A 6,180-nucleotide genomic window follows, 5' to 3' on the forward strand; every position below is an offset into this window, starting at 1 on the left:
CCTTTTTACTCCCTACAAGTTGTTCTCCCCCCATTGAATAAGAATTGAATAAGAGTGATTGGTGAGATCTAAAATGGGTCCAGACTTTGGAATCCTTGCAGGAAACAGATTTTTTGTTTCCCTTCTGGCCAAAACCAACATCTCTGCTTTCACTGGACTACTGAAAGCCAAGATCAAGGCACTTCTGTGTCCTTCTGCCATGCTTTGAGCTTCCACATCTTCAAAGGAAGAACATCTCAAGGTCCTGAGCTGGAATCCCACCATGGACAGCAGTGGAACATTCTCACAGCAACAGCTGCCAGAGGGCAAAGCTTTTCTCCTCAAAGATAGCATCACCCCAAACAGGCTTTGTTTTCCTAAATAGCCTAAGGAGCCACTGTATCTGGGTGGATCACAGGGCCACTGTCTGAGTCAGACCTTGAGATTTATCCAATTATTATTCCATGAAGGCAACGTGTCAATGAAGTCAGTGGGAGTTTGATCTGAGAGGGAAGCAGGGAGGGCAACAAGGGGAATATTTTGCCCCTGGCTGTTAGACCTGACTTCAGTCATGTCCAAAAAGCACTTCAGGTGCTTCATAGGGCTGAAATGTGCCCTTTCCAACAGCATTCCAGTCTGGGAACATGGAATATTCCACCAGATTCTGCACATGTTTTCTACAGGTTTAATTTTCCCCAGAACTCGAGCACAAAAAAACCCAGAGCTGAGTTTAGGAGACCACGGCCTGGCCAAATGGCAGCACTTTATCTTTGGCCCTCTTTTGGCTCAGGTTGTTTGGCTCTAAACCACAATTTAAATCCACATCACCTTTAGTCTTCTATTTTTTGAAGTCATCTTCTCTGGCAATTGCAGAATGATGATATCCTTTAAATGTCCAGCTCTGCTTGCACAACAGGCTGGCTCTGCTTTGCTCTGAGAGCAAGCACTGACCTTAACACTCCACTTGATCAGATGTGATTGTGTGTTAAAAGTAAGTTTTAAAGGTCAGATGAACTCAGGAGCTTCCAATAATTGCCTGGGCAGCTGGCATAAGGAATTGTGAACTCGCTCTGTGTTTTCTCTGTTCAACTGATCAAAGTGGCAGGATGCTCACCAGCTACACCTCTGCAGGAACAGTGTCCAAAACAAGCAAACCCTGGGTGGTTTGGTCTCTTTTCTTGTTTAATCTGGAGCAATTCTTGTTTAAAAAAAGAATTGATCGGTGCCCGGCAAGGTTTTGTGATTAAAATAAAAAAAACTCCAACCAAAACACTCTGTGTCAACTTTCTTCCTGATGTTTGTGTTACTCCTTTCCAGAAAACACCTCTGGGAATGCCTGTGAGCTGTGCTGCAAACTCACCAACAAACTGATGGATGTATTGGTAAGGTAATAAAATGATAACAAAAAAGCAGAGAGGGAAAGTGGCCCCTTTCTGCTCCCAGTGAAGCAGGATGAAGTCCTGTCATTGTCTTGGAACAGCCAGCAGGAATAACAGGAATATAAATTCTAACTAAACCAACCAATTGTTTCCTCTTTTGTAGCTGAACTCTAGAAATGGGCACTTTTTTTCTGCCAGGGATCCAGGGGCAGCCCCAGCTGCTCTGGGCACCCTGTGCCAGGGCCTGCCCACCCTCCCAGGGAACAATTCCTGCCCAATCTCCCATCCAGCCCTGCCCTCTGGCATTGGGAAGCCATTCCCTGGCTCCTGGCCCTCCATGCCTTGTCCCCAGTCCCTCTGCAGCTCTCCTGGAGCCCCTTTAGGCTCTGGAAGGGGCTCTGAGCTCTCCATGGATCTTTCTCCTCTCCAGGCTGAAGAATCCCAGCTCTCCCAGCCTGGCTCCAGAGCTCCTCTGGGCTTATTCCAACAGGTTTTCCAACATCTTCCTCTAAGAAGTGTCTGAGAGCTCCAAAAGAAAGCCTTGATGTCAGAACTGTCTCGGGCAAGTAACAATCAGAACAATTTAAACAGTTCTCACACAGCCAGAGCTGCTCTCAGAGAGGACAAGGACCAGAGAGATTTGAGTCAGCTGTGATTTGCTGGCCTTGGAGGAGGAACTAAAAGGGATCATCCAGTTCCTCGTGGCGTTTGTGAAAGGCAGGTTACAAAATCGAGGAGAGGGAGGGAGGGAGGGAAAAACGCGGAGCAGCCGTGTCTTGAGTAAAGGCTGAAAGTGCAGAGCTGATTTCAGCGTGGTTCCAAGTGGCTCATCCATTTTGAAACTCCAAAGGTCTCTTCCATCATCTTCCAGGAAAGCAGGGAACAGAGGAGGTGAAAAGGCGTTTGCAGGGATTAGGGACCACCTGGGACAGGGTGGAAAGCCATGAACCCCAGTTAGGCACGGCTTAGGGAACGCTCCCTGCACTGAGGCTGCTACTGCTGGGAGATAGACATGGATATAGGATAGAGAGATACAGATACACAGAGATAGAGGTATAGATATATAGATAGAAAGATAGAAAGATATAGACATATAGATATATATAGATAAAGATATAGAGATCGATATAGATATAAAGATATAAAGGTATAAAGGTATAAAAGTATAAAGATATAAAGATATAAAGATATAAAGATATAGAGATATAGAGATATAGAGATATATAGATATATAAATATATAGATATATAGATATAAAGGTATAAAGCTATATAGATATAGAGATATAAAGATATAGAGAGATATATAGATATAGATATATAGATTTATAGATCTATAGATCTATAGATCTATAGATCTATAGATCTATAGATATATAGATATATAGATATATAGATACATAGATACATAGATATATAGATACATATATATATATAGATATATAGATACATAGATATATAGATACATAGATAAATATATAGTATAGATATAGATATGTAGACATAGAGACATAAAGATATAGAGATATAGAGATATAGAGATATAGAGATATAGAGATAGAGATATAGACACAGACATATAGACATATAAACATAGATAAATATCTAGTATAGATAGAGATATGTAGATATATAGATATAAAGATATAGATATAAAGAGATATAAATATAGATATATCTAGAGCTATAGTTATAGAGAGATATAGAGCTATAGAGATACAGATGTGGATATAGATACAGATGTAGATGTAGCTCTCTTCAGAATCAACAGAAAAACCCCATCAAACAACCTCAAATTGTGCCAAAATCCGAATTCTACAACCAGGCACTGCAGACTCTGCCACCTTGGCTCACTCCAGCCTCTGTTTTCCACTTCTTACCCCTTGAAAACTTCCTATGGAGCTGAAATCCCACTGTGGTGATTCCATCCCCATGCCAGTGGACTCACTTTCTTTTAACAGCTTCAGTGACAGATTTTAACTCTTCTAATTCTCTTAAAATCCTGTTTGAATCTCAAAAAGTCCAACCTGGATTTCCTTGTTTTGACCTACGTTAGTGTTTCCTATTTTCCTATACACCAATTTACATCTAATTAGCACTTGAACAATTCCAGTTCTTAACCCCCACCACTCTGCCAGTATTTTCTCCAATTCCCCAGCTGGAGAATTTGCTCACACAAAGCCCTTGAACAATGAGAGAAAAAGAGAAGGAAACTTTGGGAGTATTTTCTCCCTCCTAGTAGTGAATTATAACTACAAATCTGAAATGTCTTCCTTCTGTCCAGCACCACAAAATATTTAACAAGGTTTGGATCCTGACGGGGTTTATTTCTGGACTTCACTTTGAGCAAATAATTACTGGTGTTGCTAATCCCGGGGTTAGTTTTGTGTGGAAAGAGGAGTCCCAATGCCAATACATATGGCCAGGGACATTTGAGCTGATTGAGAAATCCGGGCTTTTTTTTTCCCCCTGGAAACAGATATGGCCATTCTAGAACTTTCTAAATGAACTCTGTTTAAATTTAAAGACTGGAAAAATGTCACCCACTAATGGGGTCTTTATCCTTCCCCTTCCCATCAGCTGTTATTCCAAACTCCTGGCCAGTGATTTTATGTTCTCTGTGTTGGTTTTCTTTTGCTGGCACCTTCCCACGAGGCAGCAGAGCTCAGTGAGGAGGGGATTCTCAGCATTTCTTGCAATATCCACCCCCCCCTCAACTGGAACCCACATGGGAATGTTTAATCTGGCCAGTTAAACATTAGCTGGAAAAAGCATTTGACAATATCCCGTGGAGAAGCAGCTCAGCACTGACAGGGGCTGATGAGCAAAGAGATTTTCCCAACTCTGTTTCCTTTGACTTGCTCTTCAGAACTGTTTAGTGAACTACAAGATGCAACTCATAAATATTAATTATTTAATTTTTGTTGTTGTTGTTCCTATTGCAGTGGTTTGGAAGATGTTTTAAAGACAAATCAAATGAGAAGCCTCTGAAAAGGTTCATCAAATACAAACAGAAGCTGTGGGAGAGGATGAAAACAGCTGAGAGGAAGGAGCTCAGGAGGAATTTCCCCATGGAAAGGGAGGTCAGGCCTTGGAAAGAGCTGCCCAGGGAGGTTTGGAGTGCCCATCCCTGGAGGTGTCCCAGGAAGGGCTGGAGGTGGCACTCAGTGCTCTGGGCTGGGGACAAGGTGGGCATCGGGCACAGCTGGGCCTGGCTGGGCTGGGAGGGCTTTTCCAGCCTCAGGGATCCTGGGATTACATGACAGGGAGGTGCAGTGATGAGTAGGGCTCCCTCCAGCCTCAGGCAGAACCTTACAGGAATTTCAGTGGCCTGTCAAGGAGTGAACAGGACCCCAAAAGTCATCCAGGGGAGTCTGTGACAAGAAGTCAGAACAAATTTTAAGTTTGTTTGTGTGACAGGAGGCTGGGCAAGGAGTTGGAAATTCTGTCCTCCTGTCTGTCCTCCTGTCTGTCCTCCTAACACCGACACAGGGAACAGAATTGCAAGACAGCAGCTCCTGTGTAAATTAAGCCCTGGATTAATTCCCCGAGCCCTTCTCCGATTTTAGGGCGGCGCTGCTCCGATGGATCTGAATTCCCTCTGATCTCCGTGGGCCATCTCAGCCCCTGGAGCCTCACGAGCTCAGAGTCCAACTCTGCCTTTTCCCAAACCAGAACAGAACAAAAAACCTTGATTCCAGGACATTTTCAGGGCTGAGGAGTCCCTGGGAGCGCAGTGACACGCTGGCATCGCTTTCCTGGGCTCAGGTTACACCTGAGCACCGGCGTCACCCCGCACAACAAGGGGAACATCAAAACCTGGCTCGTGTTACTCCCCCACGCTGGAACAACAGATTTATTGCCAGCCAGGAGCTCCTGTGGCAGCGCTGCCATCAGCCCCGAGCAGCACAAGCCTCAGGCAGGGAGATTTCCGTGGCTGCTTCTCCATCACTGAATTTTCCGGCGCTCGTGGTTTGGTCCTGTGAGGTGGCTCCGACACGGACACGACCGTAAGGGACAAACATAAATCGGCCCAGGGGCTCTAAACCAGCCATCCACAGCCTTCCCTGTGCTGGAAAAATATTCAGGAGGGTGTTACTGTCACTGGGCCAGGATCAGGGCAAAAAAATGCCTGCTGAGGTATTTCTGTAACGCATCTTCCCTCTTCCAAACCAGATTTTAGGGTTCTGCTATTAAAAATGACTGGATAAAGGAAGGAGTTATGCTATTTTTGTTGTCATTTTCCCCTCATTTAAAAGAAAAAAAAAAAAAGGAAAAACATCTTGAAATGTCTACATCTACCAAAAAAAAATCTGATTTCTTTTTCTTCTCTGCTTAGGGGAAGAGAAGAAAATAAATAAATTTGTTTCTTCAAATAAACAAACAAATCAAAAAACACCACAAAAAGGAGCTCATTTATTTGGTTCTTTTTTCAATTCACTGCAATTTGAAATATGGGCATAAATAAATGTTTCAGTAGAATTCAAAGTAAATATAAATAACAGTAAATGGGGCCCTGAGCAACCTGATCCAGTGAGTGCCATCCCTGCCCATGGCAGGGGGTTGGAATTAGAGGGTCTTTAAGGTCCCTACCACCCAAACCATTCTGTGATTCTAAATGTATTAAGTGGTTCTAAATATATTAAATAAATATGTTAATAAAAGTTGTGAATGTGAGCCTGCTTCTGGCACTATTTGAAATAAATCTTTGTAGATGTCTTTGGAAGCAAACCTGGGCCTGGCTGCTCCTCACCAGCAAATCCAAAGGCAAAACCCAAAGAGCAGATTTAAAATGAACATAAAAAGAGGATGCTCACAGCCTG

The 6,180-nt window shown here is 43.3% G+C and overlaps 1 long non-coding RNA gene across 1 annotated transcript; it reads left to right on the forward strand.

Moving 5' to 3' along the window:
• Positions 1-1,694: 1,694 nt before the first annotated feature.
• LOC138117627 (uncharacterized) lies at positions 1,695-5,318 on the forward strand. The gene is made up of 3 exons (XR_011154744.1): positions 1,695-1,920; positions 4,303-4,440; positions 4,927-5,318. It is a non-coding gene; the product is annotated as an uncharacterized lncRNA (long non-coding RNA).
• The last annotated feature ends 862 nt before the right edge of the window (positions 5,319-6,180 follow it).

This window comes from Aphelocoma coerulescens, chromosome 1 (genome assembly GCF_041296385.1).
Source record: "Aphelocoma coerulescens isolate FSJ_1873_10779 chromosome 1, UR_Acoe_1.0, whole genome shotgun sequence".
NCBI classification, from domain to species: Eukaryota; Metazoa; Chordata; class Aves; order Passeriformes; family Corvidae; genus Aphelocoma; species Aphelocoma coerulescens.